Here is an 18,482-nt window from a genome sequence, read left to right as displayed (position 1 = left end):
ACCCCCCACCCCAAAAGAGAGCCATCTTTGTCGTGGCGACAGATGTTGTAATTGCCAACTGATGGATCGTTTGTCCGAGACATTGTTAGGACTTCATTGGCCCCCACGACCCATTGGAAGGGGAGAGAAGGGGTTAAAAGAACCACGGGGGTAAAGATGGAGTGGGGGGTGGGGGGGTGGATGGGAGACGGGCTCGCATATATCAAGTCTTTTGATTGCGGCCTTGGGAGGTTAATAATGTGATTGGCCACGCGTCAGAGGAGACACTGTCCGGGATAAAAGAGTCGCCGTCCACGGCCTCGGTGTGATGGCATGACAAAGTCTCGAAGGAAGAAAAAAAAAACAAAAACAAACATTCAACGGTTTACTTGAAAGCCAAATAATGCCCGCTGACATACTTGATGAATGGGAGACACATGCACGCGCTCCCACAAGACGTTGGCAACATCACATTGGAACATTCCATTCGCAATGCAAAATGTTTAAATTGACCCTTTCAAATTCCAAAGATGATATTGGCCCTAATTAAAATAATTTCAATTTTAAAATACAGATTAGTCGACTATTTGGGAGGGCGGGGGGCGGGGTTTGGGGGAATCTGGCTCAGGAAACATTGCTGTAATTTGATCACGTTGATCAAATTTTAATCATTTTGACTACCGCATTTAGCATTGATATTTGATCTTTGGTCACTCCAATCCCGCAGGAAGATGCGGCAGCGGACCGAAACGCTAATTTGGTATTACCATTTGAAATGGGTTATTAAAAAAAAAAAGAGGATTCAAATTTAATTTAATTATTATATTATTATTATTTTTTTTTTTTTAAGAATGCTGTCCAAATTCCCAAATGTCCAGAAGAAACAAAGGTCACCGTGGTAAGCTGGTAACCTATCAAAGGATGAAACTTGAGAATTCTCGTTTCAAATGAATGCGACTGGTGTGTGTACCTGTGATAGAATTTTTATTTTTTTTTAAATTTTAATTTAGCAAGAACATATAACATTCCCTCTTTCGACAGAAATGTGCTTCGGCGCCTAAAAAAGGCCTCCGAAAAGCAGAACCTGGGGCCAACCCAAAGGTCACCGCGCTAAGCGTCCGCTCAGCGCAGTCACACACTTCACCCGAGATACATTTGTTTCTGCGTGCCACTGGATCGTGTTAGGCCCCGCCCCCCAAAGGCACACACACCAAAGGCTCCCCAGAGGTCAATTAGGCCAGACAAGGAGCCGTTCAAACAAAGGGTGCTAGAGGCCTGGAGCGGAGAAGGGAAGCACGTAATTAACAGTTATAAAGTACTTTAGTCTGTTAATTAAATTAGTTAATCCTTTTATCAGTAATGCTTTGTTGAGGGAGGGCGTCTTCTGCCACTGTCAAACATGGACTCTTTTCTCGCTCTCTCTCTCTCTCTCTCACTCTCGCTCTCTCGCTCGTCCTCTCTCTCGTGCGGGAAGCGTGACTAGCTGCTAATGGAGACATGCTAATGTGTCGTAGCCAAACACTTGAACGGTATAAAAAGACATCAGCATCATTTTTTTTTGTTTTTGCTCATCGACCCAGGTAAAACTCGCAGCGAGTTAAGCTCCTTGTCGATGTTATTTTTATTATTATTTTTTTTTTTTGCGATCGGACGTCCAAAAGAAAACGTGTGTACGGATCAAATGCCCAAGTGAGCATTTGAATTTGAGATGAATTCTGTCCAACGATCATTTTAATGTGCTGCCAAGACTCATTCCTTTGTCCTTCCTGGAACATTTGCACGCCCCCCCCAATCCCCATCCCCATCCCCTCTGCCTTTTGCCCCACCCCCCCCCCACACACACACCCCCTCCAGACATTATTTAAATGAGGCCGGCTCACCGTCACATTTATTTTACAGCGCTACTTGAAGTCTTAACAATAACACGCGTGTAATCCCGTGTGATGTCGCCTCACACGGCGCGGACGCTTTTCAGGTGTGGAACCTTTGAGTGCCAAATCTTTTTTTTTTTTTTTTCACTCCTCTTTAAAAAAAAGTGCTTCAATAATCAAGGGGGAGCCGCTGGATAGTTGGGAAACAAAGACGTCGGATTTTTGTCGAAACGTTGGCGATTAAAGTTGTTACGCTCCACGCTTGCTACACAAGCGACAAGGTGCATTCAGGGTACTTTCACAAAATCGGCAATTCGTAAACGGACTGAGCCGTTCTGCAGGTTTGTCTTCTATCGTAACGTTTTCAAGACTGAGAGAAGCCAAAATGAAAATCACAATTTAATTTCGATTAACGGTCCAGCCCTACATTGATTGATCCGAATCGTACGGCAAACCCGGCGGATCGGCGCCCGAGAGAAGGGAGGCGTATGCAATCAAACAAACATTCCAATCGCCTGGCGCGGAGCGCTTGATTTGTTTACTTGCACGAGGAAAGCGCGGCGCTGATTGCAATCACTCTCGAGCATCCGTCGCTTCGTTAAGGCCTGGCGAGGTGGTGATGATGCAGATTCGGAAGCACCTCGTGCGCCTTACGCCCGCCAATGCTGAATTGAAAGCGAATTAAGCCGGAGTTAATTAAACGCAATCCCCAACATCCTCCCTAATTTTGGCAACAAAAGACAGAACAATGAATGAAATGAAATGAAAGCCGCAAGCGGCTTAATCAATGCAAAACTACGGACGAAAAAAAAAAAAAAGAGCGCCTGGAGCGGCGTTATTGAATCTACAGTGAAGCTCCGCGTATGCCACAGAGGATACAAAAGAAAAGGAAAATTCTTTTAATTTCACTTCTATAAAAGATATTTTGCAGTCCCGTTTCATTTTCGACACGCAGTAACTAAAATTGACTTTATTGCCTCCCACTTGGCTGACATTGGCTACAGCTAACGGTTAGCCGTAGGCAAGCTAACGGTTAGCTGTAGCCAACGTTAGCTGCTAACCCGTGAGTGACCCTGAGCAGGATAAGCGTTTGAAAAGGATGAATGCAAACACATTTTACACATGTAAATGTCTATTTGTATTCACAAAAGGACACGCATCTGCTTTGGGGAGGAAAAAAAAAAAAGACATTTCCTTGCTTTTTTTACTTCTATTAAACTTAATGACTATGGGAAAATGTAGGTCCCAGGGTGAAGCCAGTTGAGAAGAACTGTCTTATTAGGTATTAAATGTGCTGTCTGTGAAATTGGATTTACCATTTTAGAAGCGTCCGACAACAATGCGACGCGCCGCTCTTAGCGCCGTAACTTGAGGCTATACGTTCCGAGTTTACAAACTCCCCCCAAGCGTGAAGAATTGCTCCCCTATAATTTCTGGCGCTCTTTGATGGGGATTTACGCTCAAATGAAAACGCATGCGAAATGAGCAGCCCTCTGAGGCCCCCACGGCGCGCAAAGATGGCATGCCGCAATAATCTTAAAAAATGTAATTAAACACAGATAAGATTAATACAATCAGGGAGAGATGATTGAAAGATGCTGTTGTCGGGCGGGAGGGTGGCGAGGGCCCCCGGGCCCCTCCGAAAAAAGGAGGCGGTTAGCTGTCGGGAAGGAGGCCCCTCTTTTTTTTTTTTTTTTTTTTTTTTTTTGGCGCTGGGATTATCCTGGGCCAGGTGGGGGAGCCTCGTGGTTGGAGCATTTAAATTAGCGCCTGGATGTCAATCCCCATTAGGAGGGATTAAAGGCCCGCTGGCAGGCAGAAATGTGCTGCCGCGGACCAGTTGGGGAGGGGTCTCGCACGACAGCCGGGGAGGTATGGCAGAAGTCAGTCACCATGTTGTCATTTGCCTCATCTCAATTGCACATTGGGGAACTATGTTGTAGTGAGTTGAGGGAGCTACCATTTTGTGACGTCTCCACAGTACGCAATTAGGAGCCCGTTTTGAGAGGTGTCAATTGCTCGCGTATGTTTGCGTTTGGCAAGCAACCCGTACCGTCAAAAGCTGTCAACGATGAACCGAGAATTGCGCAAGAACGCCGCCATCGCCTTCCACAAAGCCTTTCGATACGCATGCTTTGCTTGCTTTCCAAAATGTATCCAATCCTTCGCTACATATTATTTGCTGCTGAAGTCACATTTGAACGATTCAGGAAAACCAAAAAAAATGGAATTCCGTTGCCGCCCGTCGACGTTTATGGATTACCGCAATCCGGATGATTGAGAAATGTTACCATCGAAAGAAAGAACACCTTTTTCGCAAGCACATTGGTATCTTTGAGTGTGATGCGAAATGACTTGATGATGTGAGGCTAATGAAATTATTTTCAGAAACAGCCAATGCAAAAGAAAAAAAGAACAAAAATCAATGTTCATATATCTGTCATGGGCCCTGTTTTAAGGTAACTATGGTAACAGGGCAGCCTCGATCCTCATGACACCAGGTTCAGAAGTGAAGCTGCCCAAAGAACCAGTCACCGACGAAGTCTCTGCAGAGAGTATGTCTGCCGAGCAGGATTTTGCAAATGTTCCCCCAAAAAAGCTACGTGTAGAATTACTGGCTTATTGCCATCTGACAGCGCTACTTTTTTTTTTTTTGTCAGCAAAACAAACCAATGATCAGCAATCCAATTAAAACAATCTCTCTGAGTCTGGATGAACATAAATCTGCATGAAAATAGCCCTGCGTGATGTGGTAGGCGAATCCACCGCACGACGTGGCGCTCTGGCCCTGCACGTGGGAAACGCGTCGCTGACCGACTCAGGAAAAAGGGGGGGGGGAGATCGGCCACGCTTGCCCGCGTTCGTAAAAATTGTCCTCTCCCTCAACGGCGGAGTACAAACGTCAATTTTTACTGCCCGCTGGAGTAAAGTGGGATTCAAACATTCTTTTTTTTTTAAACCCTTGCAGGGACAGCGGTTACTACAGTGGACGTCTTATCAAGTTACAGGGTGCATGAAAGGGTTAAATATCTTCTTTTTTTGGGGCGGTGGGAGGGGGAGGAAGACTCCACATGACAAGAAACAAACAGAAAAAAAAAATTCACAATTTGTGTCCTCTATTTATCATAGTTTATTATTCTAGGTCACGTCTTGAGAATCCCCATACCATCGGATAATCTTTCAGAAACATCCAACAATTGATGTGTCAATATATTTGTATTCTGCTTCATTGGCTCTTGTTCAATTCCACCACAGACTCCAGGGCGAAACCCAACCCGCCGTTGACCACAAGTTAAGATTTTCGATGGTTTGCCCTCCGTAATTATTGGCATCCAAGCCTCAAAATGAATTCATTTCTTATTGCGGAAGCCGAGTCCTCATCCTGAAAATTGTCGAAATGGTTCAGCAGACACAGAATGGAGCTCCTCCCGCGGGCCCCGCGTCGCAAGCCCCATTGAAAACCTGTGGCGTGAGCGAAAGAGGAGAGGACCCAGCTGGCTGGATGATTTGGAGAGATCCTTCTTCCTGTACGTTCCCATCTTGTGAAAAACATTCGAGGGGACGGCGAGGTGCTACTTTGTTGGCAAAAGACGGGGTGTGTAAACATCAAGCAATAATTGTAGCACAGGATTTGATGTAAAATTAATGTGGGATTTTTTTTCCCCCCACTTATTATTTTTTAATTTAATTTTGGGACTACATTTAAAGCAAAAATTCATTAGAAGCTAAAAACAACTTAACCAGGGTTGCCAGTAATTATGGAAGGCAATGTATATATAATATTAAACAGTTTTAATCTTCATGATTGAATGTATGCCTGGAAAAAAAAAAAAAAACTTCAAACACCCAACAACGCAGGATAATCTTTTCGAGACAACTGGTATATGCCCAAATGTAAAAAAAAAAAATGCTCAAATTTAGATTTTTTTTCACTTATGCGCGTTGCCTCCTTACAAAGCGAGAAATTAGCAACGGCAGCGAAAACAAGCTAGGAACAAGATGCTTGAGTGGAATAACTTCAAGACGTTTGAACGGCGCGAGAAAGGGTTCAACCAATCACAGGTGCTGTTGTGTGTTCGAATGGCGGATGGGGAGGGTGCCGGGGGGGGTGGGGGGGGAGTGAGACGGAAAAAAAACAAAACAGACAGACAACGTCAGATGTCACTGTTTGGTATTTGTACAAAGCTCTGGAGAGAGGCTTGCCTGGAGCCATCGCGCTGCTTCCGAAAAAAACGAGTGGAGCCGGGCCTCGTCACCCCCACAAAGCCCCCCCACCACCGTCGACACTGAGCTCTCCAGCGGCAACAGGAAATCAAACAATTAGCGGGTGGGAAATAAAAGGTCCCGTTTCACCCTCAGGCACTTGTAAACACGGTTGCCGCGATTTTTTTGGCTGTTTTTTTTTCCACGCAGAGAAAACAACGCCGTCATCCTGAAAAGTTTGGGATTGATGTGACGTGACTTTCATGGAATAAATACAGTCTTCCTAAAAAGTACCACATCGTTTAAATATTAAGATAGAACTAACAACATAACTTAACCCTTTCATGCACCCTGTAACCTGATAACATAAAATGTCCACTGTTGTAACCACTGTCCCTGAAAGAGGCTTCATCTTGAAAAATAGGTTTTATTAAAATGAAAGATTATGATGACAATTTATTTTTTCAATGAGCATGTCACAGCAATGTATTAACACACCCGGGAGCTGTCGGATGCAATGTGGCAAAAACAGCCAAAACATTAGGTAGGCCTACATAATCTTTTTCCAAAAATATTGTTTTGATTTGACCAACTTGGTACTATATTGATAGATTCCGATGGCATACAATTGCACCGCATCAAACGGAAACATGTCTAAATATTTTTATAGGGTCTGCGCCCCACCAAAAAAACAAAAAAAAACAAACAAAAAAAAAACCCACCTTAAGAAATAAACTCGAAACTACAATTTCCGGTACAACAAAAAACATTGTTAAATTAATTACAAATGTGGCACCTAATAAAGTTGGTGAGTATATTTAAGATAGCAAAAAAAAAAACCCCAAAAAAACAATCCAGATATATTTAATAGGTGCAGCTCCTTCGAACCACATCCAATGCATAACAACTAGACAGAAACGAGTCTCTGAACCGATCTTTGGATTGGATAAACATCAGTCGGTGACTCAAAAGTTTTATGGTTTTATCGTCCGTACATACGCTTGGCCAACTGGGTATTGAGACTCCATTTAGAGCAACATGGAAGCAGCTTGAAAGCGTTCAGGAAAAGAAAACATCAATGTTGCCGGATTGCTTTCTCTAAGTGGAATTCTTAACTATGGGAGCCCTTCACAGCAAGGAGTTTTTGTTTGCATCATAAAAAAAAATTGAAAAAAGCCAGGCCGAGCTCGAGGACATTGCACATGGGACGTACCGGGGCATCCCACTTCAAACCCCCCCCGACAATGCAAACCCACCACCACCACCATAACATCGAAGTTAATGCAGACAGATGAAAACACTGTCCATCTAAAATGGAAGTTTCCTGGCTGTTTTTTTTTTTTTTTGAGAGGATGTACACTTCAATAGTCCAATCTCATTATTCCTATAAACTGCAAACTCAATCAGATTGAGTTGTAATTAGATTAAACGCCTGACTAATAACCTTTCGATCTAATAAATATGCATTTGTGGAAAATAGACGACCCAGTGAGAACAGACTTAACATTTTATAAATACACAGAAATCTGAAAATATCTTAAAATAGACTCATTCGGATGAATTGCATAAACTGGCTAAAATTCTCCACCACACTGTCCGATTAAAACTCTTTGAAATGAAATTCAAACATCAGGGCGAAGGTAGTGAGTGACCTTGGGGTGATTTGATAAGAGTGGGAAACCTGTAAAGGTGGTTTAGTTCTTTAGCTGCATAATTAGCTAGAAGAGCATTTAGAGCAAGTGGATTGAAATTTTAGGGGATACATGTTTATATTGACAACACGCAAACTGCATCAAGGTTCATGTCCACGGTGAATGTGAAAGTGACTGACGAGGTGCCATTTCCCCCCCACACCAGAGCATCACTTTCACTCTTGTGCTGGTCAAGCTTGTGGCGCTTCCATCCGGGATGGCTGTGCTGGTGCTCTACTGCCCTCCAATGGCGGGAAAATGTATGCTAGCGCTCGTTTGGCTAACCTGCTTGCACTCGGGAGACAAGCTCAAAAAGCAGAGAAAAAGGCTCCACACGCAGAGGAGCTGGTTCAAAGCAGAGATCGCCATGGCCCCCCCCAAAATGCTCGATTATTATATTAATAGAGAATATATAATACGTTTTTTTTTGGAGTGTAGTTTTCAGGACAAAAGGCGTTCCTTCATTAAACTTGTTTTACAACTATCTTTACAAATTGCAACTTCAGTCTCATAGGAGGATTCTTTTTTCCTCGAAAATATTGAGTTTTATTTTCTGGCTACGAAAATATAGTAGGCATATTGTATTTAGTATTTAGTATTTTGTTTTCTAAACTGTAAGTGTCTTTTTAATCCCTCTTACTACGTCAATGGTTTGGGCAGCTGAAATTTAATAGGCTTCATTTTGAAAAATAGGTTTTGTTATCAACATTACTACCGCATATCCAAATGGTATGAAATATGTCGTACAATTCTTGATCCTGAAGAGCTTTTTTTTTTTTAAATGAGGATGTCACAGAAATGTAAATCTTGCAATTCTCTCCCAATGAGAGCTGGGCGACCCCAGTTTGCCTAAAACGGTTCAGGGAATGAATGCCTTAGTACCTTATATTATGTTTGGCATGTTGAATTTTGGAATCGTGAATTTTTATGTTGAAAATATAACATTATTCTCTGAAAAATAATATAACAAAAATACAGAAAAAAAATTACTTTGTTCTTGGAAAGGTTAGGACTTTCTTTTCTTGATATTTTTCCCCCCGCTAAAAATACACATGTTTGTGTCCTGGCATTATTTTTTATTTATTATTTATTTTTCCAATGGCATTTTGAAGTACACAGATGTTAAATTATTTAGAAAAACTTCTCTGTCAGGGGTTCCTGGTTTCAAAAAGTTGGAGAATCCCTACCATAGGGTAACAATTTCCACTAAAAGTCAAAAAATTGTTGTGATCCCCAAAAAGTCTGTTCGTGACACAGCGGTTTCAGAAGTGCCCTAATAAATAAAGGATATCTTATCTTATCTTATCTTATCTTATCTTATATTGCACTTATATTGAACTGTGTACAGTTCTTTTCTGAAACATTTATTTTGTGCAATGAAACACTTTACCCCCCCACCCCAATCTTGCTGCTGTAGACTGCAAATAAAATAAAGGTTATCTTATCTTATCTTATCTTATAAAAACAAACACAATGTATGTAAAAAAATTAAAAAAAATTCACATTATCTGTAATAACACAGGTGCAGCAACATAGCTTGACAGACGAGAGATTCATGTTTCTGCTCGTATATCCCAAGTTTGAACGGCCACCTGTCGCTGGGCAGAATCTACGAGGCTCAATTGTAACTACTCAGTGAAAAACGCAAACGAGGTTCTAATTATGACACAAATTAATATGCATTTTCTTAATTTCCTCACTATGTTGAATTTATTACTTTTTCTGTAAAATCACGATTACAGTAGCAGTTTTCAAATATCCAAAATATTTTGGATTCATTTTCGTTTTAAGTCTTACGTGATGCATTGCGGATGGCTTTCTTCCAATAAAAAGATTACTGCACAATTGCTGCTGGTAACCTTGTATGATGAATTTTAAAAAGTAATTGCAACTAGAACTGTGCCTCTCGAGGTTGACATACAATAAGTTGAGTTTTTATGTGCTCAACTTTTCATCATTTTCGATGTGGGATGAATGCGGACAGTTTTTAAAATAAGAAAAAAAATGTTTTGCCTAGGCCCAGATGGCCGCGTCACAATGGCGGTGCGAGGCTGGCAGCTTTGATGGCTGTGAGTGATTGATTTCAGGCTTGACTGGCTCTGATAGAGTCCCCTCAGGAGGCGCCTGGCAACCACGGGCCTGCGCCAGAGGCTCTCGGCGCGGGGGGAAAACCAGATTGAGGCCAAAAATTTCACTCGCGTGCCCAGTGGCTCCATCGGCGTCCCCCCATAGAGGTCCAATACATCCCGGCCCTCTTGCAAACCGCTGGAATTGGATGGATTGTGTCACTGGCCTCCATTTTCAATGGCAACGTGTTTTGAAAGTGGAGTAATTGGTCCTTCGATATGTCACAGCATGTTCCTCGCAACACAAAAACATGTCTATTTTCAAGTGTCACCCCCCGGTAAACTCCCCTCGGTTGCTTCTATGGTGTGAGTTTAGGTTGGAAAAATCATGATTAGCAAATGCATCTCAATGATGATGTCATAAATGTATTCTTTTTTTGTGATCAATGGCTCCGTTCCTTTTTGTCACTCGAAACTGCGGTCAACTGTTGTCATCTGCTCTGATAGCAGATATTGACTGATAGCTGTAATGGAATACAACGGTCATCTTGGCGTGACACTTTGAAGCACTGCCGCTGAGCCACTAGTTGCACTCATTCGGCTGGCGCGGGGGGTGGGACACCTCACACCTCACAATCGACATGTTTTGGCCCACCCAAGTCAGCTCACTTACGACGTGATTTGACGATTGATTCATGGAAATTAGTCTCCCAAAATGTTTGGATGCGCCAAAAATTCTGAAAGGATTGAAAGGCTAAATACACGGGTAGCATAGCGTCCATGGCTAGCTAGCATGTCAGGCTTATAATTCTGAGGTTCTGGATTTGAAACTTGCCTCCGGCCTTCCTATGTGGAGTTTGTATGCTCTCCCTGTACTTGCGTAGATTTTCTCAACATTCGAAAAACATGTTAGGTTGGCTGAAGACGACATTTTCGAGATCGGGGCTAAGGCGAGAGGAGACCAAATGTGGGACAAAGTCATCAACAAGGTCAGAGCAGATCATGACTAAGTCACGACAAGACCAAAGCAGGTCAAGACCAAGACGAGATAAAGACCAAAGAAATGTAAGCCCAAAGTAAGTCCAAACCAAGCCCGATTGAGACCAAGAAAAGATGCAAGACCACGTCGAAACAAGACCAAACCAGACAGCCCACCCAATGCTCAAATGAGAGCAAGCGCTACAGAATATCAAAGTATGGAAGCAGACTTTTTTTTTTTTTTTTGCTTTCCAAGAATACGTTCTCCAAATGTGATTACCAACCAGCAATTATAAGGACGTCAGGTCAGCAGTCCATCGAAGAGGAAATAATGCAGAGATTCTGCCGCTGGCTAGGACACTCATCCAAAACATCACGAGAGTAGCACTCAGCTAGAATCCACAGGACCGAGAAATACCAAATGTCTGCAGAATTGGGAAGTGGAGAGACCAGGACCAGCCTGCTCGGATTAATTTTGTGGATGGCCCAAGAAGGATGATAGGTGGAAATGAGCTAACTGTGCTTGTTGGCATTGTGCTTTCATCACTGATGTTTCTAAGGTTACCCGCACAAAATAAAAAACAAACAAACAAAAAAAAAAGCCATAAATAGAGCAACCCCTCGAAGCGCAAGATTAGCTTGCAATTATGTTTGTACAGCGAATCGCAGCGGCTAATTGCTTTAACCAAATAAACACACTGTGATTGGCCGCTACGGTGGCGTTACTATGGTAATAATTGAAGTGTGCTGACATTGACATCAGGCAGGAAGCTTTCGTCCTTGTTTGAGCTATTAACATATTATGAGCTACCACTCACTTATTCAGTTCGCATTCCGTCGTATTCATACTTTAAAATGTGTTATATTGCTGAATTATTATTATTATTATTATTATAAATACCGTGTTTTCCGCACTATAAGGCGCACCTTTAATGGATGGCCTATTTTAAAACGGTTCTCATAAATAGGGTGCACCGCATTATGAGGCGCATAGAATAGAAGCTACAATAGTTGATGTGGTTGCGTTATGCATCCACTAGATGGAGCTACATTAAAGGAAATAAAATACAATACAATACAGCTTTATTTATAATGAGCTTTCACAACAACTACAGCTGGAACAAAGCTCTTTACAGAACATTTAAAATACTACGTCCAAGGAATCAGATTATTGATCCATATATAAGGCGCATCGGAGAAAAATCGGCTTTGGAGAAAATTGAATGCTTATCGGTGCGCCTTATAGTGCGGAAAATAGGGTAATTATAAAGCAGGTTCTGTGCGTTTTTATATTGTGCCAATATAATTATTTTTTTAATGTGCTTCCATAAGAGATCATGAGTGGTCGCATTTAAAATACAGTCGAGGTACCTTCTCCCTCTTTGGTACAGTATACAAAAAAAACAAAAATGGGTTAATTGCCTATATTTGCGGTGCTTTCGTTACGTATTCAGATATTTGTTTCACCGTGAATTATATTTAATGATTTTTATTTGTCGGAAATTATGCGATTTTACGACCTTGGCACAAGGTCAATTTAAGTGACTAAAAGCACAAGTTTGATTCCGGTGAATGCCCCACTACCGAGCCGCTGCTGGATCGTAACAGGAATGGCATCAAAATTCCGCCGGAAAAATCATCCAAGTGACTCGCTAAGGACGACATCTAACGGGACGAATCGAAAGTCACTTACCGGTGCACTACAATGAAAGAAACATGACAGTAAACACGCACGTGAACAGGTCATGTTGCCGTGTGAGTGCTGTGAACAATTTTCACAGACATGTCGGAGAAACAGGAGGAGGGTATCGTCATCGTTCACGTCGCCTTTCGTTGAAAAAAAAAAAAAACGCTCGTAAATCTACCCGGAGACGGAGGGGCGGGCTGCGAGGTGAGCGAGAGGGCAGGGCCCGCTCTGCCCGCCTGGGGAGTTTGGCATGTGCCCTCCCTGGGCCTCCCACCAACCCGGGGTCAGAGTAAATAAAGGGGGGAGACGTGGGCCGCCTCTAGCAACTGCTTAGCAACCCTTTTTGCACCCCCACTCCCTTCCATCCCTTCTCCCCCAAAGTAACAGGAAGCGCTTAAAAATGGTGACCACGACTTCATAACTCAGACAAACTTATGCTCGTCAATACGTCAACATTTCCAATTGAAATCCACACACGGACAGCAACTCATATTAGACTTCTAAGCGTGGTTAGCTAGTGTTCCCCGAGTGGTCACGGGACAGCCTAGGAAGTGATCCAAACAATCCCGGATCGAGCGCTATGACGACTTAGCAAGCTGTTTTTTTTTTTTTTTGCTTTCCAAGAATACGTTCTCCAAATGTGATTACCAACCAGCAATTATAAGGACGTCAGGTCAGCAGTCCATCGAAGAGGAAATAATGCAGAGATTCTGCCGCTGGCTAGGACACTCATCCAAAACATCACGAGAGTAGCACTCAGCTAGAATCCACAGGACCGAGAAATACCAAATGTCTGCAGAATTGGGAAGTGGAGAGACCAGGACCAGCCTGCTCGGATTAATTTTGTGGATGGCCCAAGAAGGATGATAGGTGGAAATGAGCTAACTGTGCTTGTTGGCATTGTGCTTTCATCACTGATGTTTCTAAGGTTACCCGCACAAAATAAAAAACAAACAAACAAAAAAAAAAGCCATAAATAGAGCAACCCCTCGAAGCGCAAGATTAGCTTGCAATTATGTTTGTACAGCGAATCGCAGCGGCTAATTGCTTTAACCAAATAAACACACTGTGATTGGCCGCTACGGTGGCGTTACTATGGTAATAATTGAAGTGTGCTGACATTGACATCAGGCAGGAAGCTTTCGTCCTTGTTTGAGCTATTAACATATTATGAGCTACCACTCACTTATTCAGTTCGCATTCCGTCGTATTCATACTTTAAAATGTGTTATATTGCTGAATTATTATTATTATTATTATTATAAATACCGTGTTTTCCGCACTATAAGGCGCACCTTTAATGGATGGCCTATTTTAAAACGGTTCTCATAAATAGGGTGCACCGCATTATGAGGCGCATAGAATAGAAGCTACAATAGTTGATGTGGTTGCGTTATGCATCCACTAGATGGAGCTACATTAAAGGAAATAAAATACAATACAATACAGCTTTATTTATAATGAGCTTTCACAACAACTACAGCTGGAACAAAGCTCTTTACAGAACATTTAAAATACTACGTCCAAGGAATCAGATTATTGATCCATATATAAGGCGCATCGGAGAAAAATCGGCTTTGGAGAAAATTGAATGCTTATCGGTGCGCCTTATAGTGCGGAAAATAGGGTAATTATAAAGCAGGTTCTGTGCGTTTTTATATTGTGCCAATATAATTATTTTTTTAATGTGCTTCCATAAGAGATCATGAGTGGTCGCATTTAAAATACAGTCGAGGTACCTTCTCCCTCTTTGGTACAGTATACAAAAAAAACAAAAATGGGTTAATTGCCTATATTTGCGGTGCTTTCGTTACGTATTCAGATATTTGTTTCACCGTGAATTATATTTAATGATTTTTATTTGTCGGAAATTATGCGATTTTACGACCTTGGCACAAGGTCAATTTAAGTGACTAAAAGCACAAGTTTGATTCCGGTGAATGCCCCACTACCGAGCCGCTGCTGGATCGTAACAGGAATGGCATCAAAATTCCGCCGGAAAAATCATCCAAGTGACTCGCTAAGGACGACATCTAACGGGACGAATCGAAAGTCACTTACCGGTGCACTACAATGAAAGAAACATGACAGTAAACACGCACGTGAACAGGTCATGTTGCCGTGTGAGTGCTGTGAACAATTTTCACAGACATGTCGGAGAAACAGGAGGAGGGTATCGTCATCGTTCACGTCGCCTTTCTTTGAAAAAAAAAAAAAACGCTCGTAAATCTACCCGGAGACGGAGGGGCGGGCTGCGAGGTGAGCGAGAGGGCAGGGCCCGCTCTGCCCGCCTGGGGAGTTTGGCATGTGCCCTCCCTGGGCCTCCCACCAACCCGGGGTCAGAGTAAATAAAGGGGGGAGACGTGGGCCGCCTCTAGCAACTGCTTAGCAACCCTTTTTGCACCCCCACTCCCTTCCATCCCTTCTCCCCCAAAGTAACAGGAAGCGCTTAAAAATGGTGACCACGACTTCATAACTCAGACAAACTTATGCTCGTCAATACGTCAACATTTCCAATTGAAATCCACACACGGACAGCAACTCATATTAGACTCGTAAGCGTGGTTAGCTAGTGTTCCCCGAGTGGTCACGGGACAGCCTAGGAAGTGATCCAAACAATCCCGGATCGAGCGCTATGACGACTTAGCAAGCTGGCAACTGCTTTACACGTAATAAAAAAAAAAAAAAACATTAAGGAACGACAGGGCTGACTGAGCCCGTCGGATTAGCAGCGTGAAAGGGGAACTAAGCTGTTTTATTACATTGCATTTAATGTTCCGTTCGTCGACGCCGGCGCCAAAGGTTAACGCGCTTCGCAGCTTGTCCGACGTAGCGCGGATATAAAACGCGGCGTACTCTCGCCATGTGTATGGCTACGGGACAATAACGTACAGCCGGCCCTCCCCTCTTCCATTGCCTCCCGCTGGAGGAATTCCCAACCCTCTCTGCAGGTAGCCAGCCAGCCAAGACCGGTAGAACATATGTTTTCCTCCCCATGTTCGGGTCAAAACAAGGTCACTGGTTGCTAGGAAGATTGTTGAAGATTGGGTTGCTCAGGCTCCCAAGAATAATACGCTAATATCACCTGCATACATACAACAACGGGCAATGAAAGAGCAGCGGATGTGGAAAGTGTCCAATAATAACAACTGCATGTAGAAAGACATGAATACGCATGTGGGAAGGGCAAAGTGAACGTGAACAGGTACGACGGTCGCAGAAGTGAATAGTCAGCGGTGGCGTGTGGAGCCATACCTGAATAATCGATACTATATAGCGCATGACGTGAATGGCAAAGTGGACATGAATAAAATTGTGAGACCAGCAGCAAGACTAGTAAGTAGCGTTATATGCAGCAAAAAAAGAAAAAAAAAATCTCCGATGAAGTGTGTTCCATTGAAAGCGTACATGTTACGCTGCGTTCCCACTGCCCCCTCACTCCACATGCTCAAGCTGAGAAGCGCTCTGAACTTTGACCGCACAAGTTATGAATTTTCTTTTAAGACTCAAAGCAACTTATGGGAAACTTTTTTTTTGGTGGGGGGGGGCGAGAGGCGGGGCGGAGGGGGGGGGCAATGTATACAGGATATTCATGTTTCAAAGCAAATGTGGAATTCAATCACATTTGCCAGTTGCACGTGTGTTTGTTTTGGTCCCCTCTTTTTTTTTTGTAAGGCAAAGTCCAAACCCAAATGTTGTGTGTGACGGTACCGCTGAGCAAACATACGCTGGCACTTAACACCCGTCACTCAACCGTGAAAATCTGCAATCGCATTAGATGGAAGATCATCTGGAATGGAGATTTACCACAACAGGCTGCTACATTTGATCAGATCGTATGTTGTTGCCTCTGTCTTGGTAAATTTGAAGCCTGTTCCAAGTTAAGATCTTGTAGACGCAACGTGTCGATATTTGTTTTGTCACTTGAACATTTCACAACCACGCAAAAATTCATGATCCATCTCAGTGGACAGCTTATCGTGTTATTGGGTTATCATTATTGATGCATAAAAGGGTTAAATACAAACTGGGACTCCAAAGTGATGCATTTGATGCATTTTTATGCTTTCGGAAACATTTATGTCTGAATTTTGGGTTGGCTTAGAACGGATTAAAGCTTTTACATGGAAAATGCGTCTCTGCTTACAAAATTTTCTAGTGAAGAAATTTCTTCCAGAACCAATTAATTTCAAAAGTAGACGTCCCACTGTATCTTTACGTTCCCATACGGTTTGCTTAGCTTCCCGGCAGACTCCAAAGGCCTGTAAAATGAATTAACAACAACAATCACACTTAGCCAATCTGTGCTGAGGTGGGTGGCGGCCATGACACCCCGTCAACTACCACGCGCGACGGGAGGCCTCCTCTCGGCCCCGACGACGGGAGCTGTGACAAGGTAAGACTAGAAGCTCTTTTCCCTCCTGTCCAACAGCGCACTACACTTCCATTTGTTCTTATTACCGGAAAGGCGGCGAGGTGGCGAGAAATAAGAAAATCGGACATTCTTAATGTGCGAAAACTATCTTTCAGTCCCCAAAAGCCGGAAAAGAAGCCACTCGCCCCAATAGGTCCTATTGAGGACTGCATTTAGTCCATCACACGGCGGCCTGCCCCGCAAGGACGCGGCGGCGGATGAATTCGGGGACGGGGGTGGGTTGACGTCTTGCGAGAGTGCGAAATGCGAGTTAATGGGAGGAGAGTCGTCGTCGTTTGAGTGGAGAAAGCCGGCGGAGGAGGGTAGTTAAAGAGCACAAGTGTGCCTGAGGGGTACTCAGTGTATCTGGACTCACACTGGGAAAAGTGTATTTATCAACTTAATAGCGGGTGTCTGATTGAACATGACTATGATTACAGTAAAGTTGTTTCTTCTTTTGGCTTCCCGTTCCTCCCGCTGCTCTTCCTCCTCCTCCTCCTCTCTCGCCCTCCCACACGCCTTTCCCGCCACCCAGAAAATTGGTTTCATTTATTGTAAAATGGTAAAAAAGAAAAAAAAAAAAAACACGACGTGAATGCGAAAGAGTCAAGCATTCACAATAATGCCACCGCCAGTCAAAACATTTTGCCCTTTAGGTGACGGAGGAGGTTTTGTTTTCGTTTGCATAAATAACTCAAAAAGTCACCAGATGCAAAGAGAGAGACGTGGCGTGAGACACACAGTCAAGTCCAGATTGTTGGATGGCTTTCAAAATGTGCGAAAGAGTCCGGGGCGACAATCGTGGTCAATTTTTAGCCTACCACGATGAATTTTTTTGTTTATTTGTTTTTTTTTCGACATGACATTTACTTCAATGAGAGAATCAACAGTGAGGGATTAGCGCATCTGCCTCCATAGTTCAAAACAGTTTTAAAAAATTGTCACTCCCCATTTTACCATATCATTTTATCTGAAAAAAAAATTGGAAATAGTCACGACTTTCACCCTTTCGTGCACAAATAATGAGAACCTACATTTTTCTTTTGATTTTTTTTCGTCTTTAGGCATGGAAAAAAAAAATCACCTTGGATGGCAATACACTTTCATTGCAGTTAAGATGTATTTAAGTTTCCATTGTATTTTTTTTTTCATTTTTCATCATCAAATCATTTCATTCATCAAATTATTTCATGATTCCAATGTAGTTAAGATGAATTAATACAAGACAAAACGACATTTGAACAGATGTCCACTCGAGTGACCGCCGTCCCCTAAAGGGTTCATCGACACTCACCCCGGTTAAATGAAGCAAGCAGTAAACTCAAATAATACGCGGTGAGCAAATCTGACTCTCACTTGTTGACGTTTTGAGTTTGAATCTCAGCTCTGGTCTTCCTGTGCGGACATTGCTTGCATGTTTTGATTTGGGGTTTTTTTTCTTCCTGGTGCTACGACTTCCTCTTACATCCTAAAGACTCAAATTGTCCATAGGTTGTGGTTATGAATTGTTGTATGTCTATTTATAGCCTGAGATTTGCAACCCCTAGTCTGGGTAAGCAAATGGATGGATGGCTGGTTTAAAAAAAAAAAAAA

The 18,482-nt window shown here is 42.8% G+C and overlaps 1 protein-coding gene across 1 annotated transcript in view; it reads left to right on the top strand.

Moving 5' to 3' along the window:
- LOC109519500 (phospholipid scramblase 1) overlaps window positions 1-18,482 on the top strand; it is a 65,792-nt gene that overhangs the window by 542 nt on the left and 46,768 nt on the right. The gene's annotated exons all lie outside the window — the stretch shown is intronic.

The sequence above is a fragment of the Hippocampus comes genome, unplaced genomic scaffold (genome assembly GCF_001891065.2).
Source record: "Hippocampus comes isolate QL1 unplaced genomic scaffold, H_comes_QL1_v1.1 scaffold60, whole genome shotgun sequence".
NCBI lineage: Eukaryota > Metazoa > Chordata > Actinopteri > Syngnathiformes > Syngnathidae > Hippocampus > Hippocampus comes.
Note: the sequence above shows the minus strand (reverse complement) of the source record. Positions and strands in the feature narration are given on the sequence as shown.